Genomic DNA, 1755 nt, shown 5'->3' with positions numbered 1-1755 from the left:
CCCCGCTTCGTTGTTATTACAGTGCACACAACGAATTTTCCTCGTATTAGTCATTTCCCGAAGATCAAACCCGAAGACAGCTGCGAATGCAATCGATCCCTACAAAACGCGTTAGCGAAGCGTTCAATCAAAGTAGATATTTCCTTGGATTTATTTCTTTTTTATTTTTTAATAATCGATAGTATATTGCTTTTTTTTCTTTTTTTCTGGCGGCGAGCGGCCCGCCGAGTTACATCCCCGCGTAGGTTAGAATTAGAAAATGTATAAATGCTTATGCGCAAAGCCAAGGGTATCGGACGCAAAGGGCAACCGCTGCGCAGCGCCGGGACGCGGGGCAGGCACCGGGGCAGGCACCGGGGCAGGCACCGGGGCAGGGCGGGCGGGTCCCCCGGCTCCCGACCGCTCGGACACTTCCTACAACTGTTGCGAGCGAAACGCTCCATGAGTCCCTGTATTTTCCTAATCCCTCCGCTTCCCGCTGGTTACACCACATCTTAGACCGATGTGAGCATAGGCAAAAGAGTTTGTGGCGGAGACCGGCTTCGTGTCCTCTCGCCGTCCCTCGTTTGGGGCTTGTATTTGGTTTTATTTGATGTTTTCTTTTCGCTACTTTCACTTTCTTGAACGGGGAGATTTTTTGCAAGACGTTGAGTTTGTGTTTGTAAACTGAGCACCCGAAAAAGTCATGAACTAGCTAACGGTTTCATCGTAACAGAGGTTGATCATTATTCGGCCACATTTTTATAAGAATCAATAGTCCTGCTGTAACTTTACGAGATATACGCTTTCAAGGAAAGCAGATCGGAAAGCCAAAATAATTGTAAAAGTAATGGCTGAAACATTCTCCGTGTGGAACAAATGCTTGAAATATGTCACTGCCCTATATAAAATAGCGCGGAAGCATTTTTCCGGGCCAATTTCTGCTCGTATTACTGAAATGTGTAATCCTTTTGAAGTTATATGGCAAATAGGGCTCCTCGCATGATCAAAATCAACAAAGTTTGCCCCCAGATTTTTAGGCACAAGGGAAGACTTCTTTTCTCTAGAACTCCCATTGATTTCAATGGTCTTTCTGAGCCTGAAACAGGAGTAACTGTGACCTGTAATATTTTATGACACATAAACCATAAAAGAATAATGTTAACAGTGAAAGTCGGCCAAGTAGTGTGCCTGGGGGAGAAAAGGAATGTTTGCCTTGGAAAGGGAGAAAGGGAAAAAGGAGAGAGAAAGAGGGAGAGAAAAAGAGAAACAGTGAGAGAGAGAGAAAGAAAGACACAGAAAAAAGACAGAACGAAGAACAGAAGGAAAGGAACGAAAAAGAAAGGAAAGGAACGGAAAGGAAAGGAACGGAAAGGAAAGGAAAAAAAGAAAGAAAGAAAGAAAGAAAGAAAGAAAGAAAAGAAAGAAAGAAAGAAAGAAAGAAAGAGAAAGAAAGACACAGAAAAAAGACAGAACGAAGAACAGAAGGAAAGGACGAAAAAGAAGAAAGAAAGAAAGAAAGAAAGAAAGAAAGAAAGAAAGAAAGAAAGAAAGAGAAAGAAAGAAAGAAATGTTTTTTAAAAAATATTTTATTGCTATTTATTCATCTGTTATTCATTTAATTATTTCTGTATTCCCTTTTTGTGGTTCCCAATTTACTGCGACCTCACAGAGCTTATTGCTAGGGGAAAACAACCTAGAGAACTTGCTCCTAAGCGTACGCGGAAAAACATTCCGAAACGATGTTTTTCCCAAAAAAATTACAGCCCCCCCCTC

The sequence above is a fragment of the Aptenodytes forsteri genome, unplaced genomic scaffold, assembly GCF_000699145.1.
Source record: "Aptenodytes forsteri isolate BGI_AS27 unplaced genomic scaffold, ASM69914v1 Scaffold164, whole genome shotgun sequence".
In the NCBI taxonomy this organism is placed as follows: domain Eukaryota; kingdom Metazoa; phylum Chordata; class Aves; order Sphenisciformes; family Spheniscidae; genus Aptenodytes; species Aptenodytes forsteri.
This window is presented reverse-complemented; position numbering follows the sequence as displayed.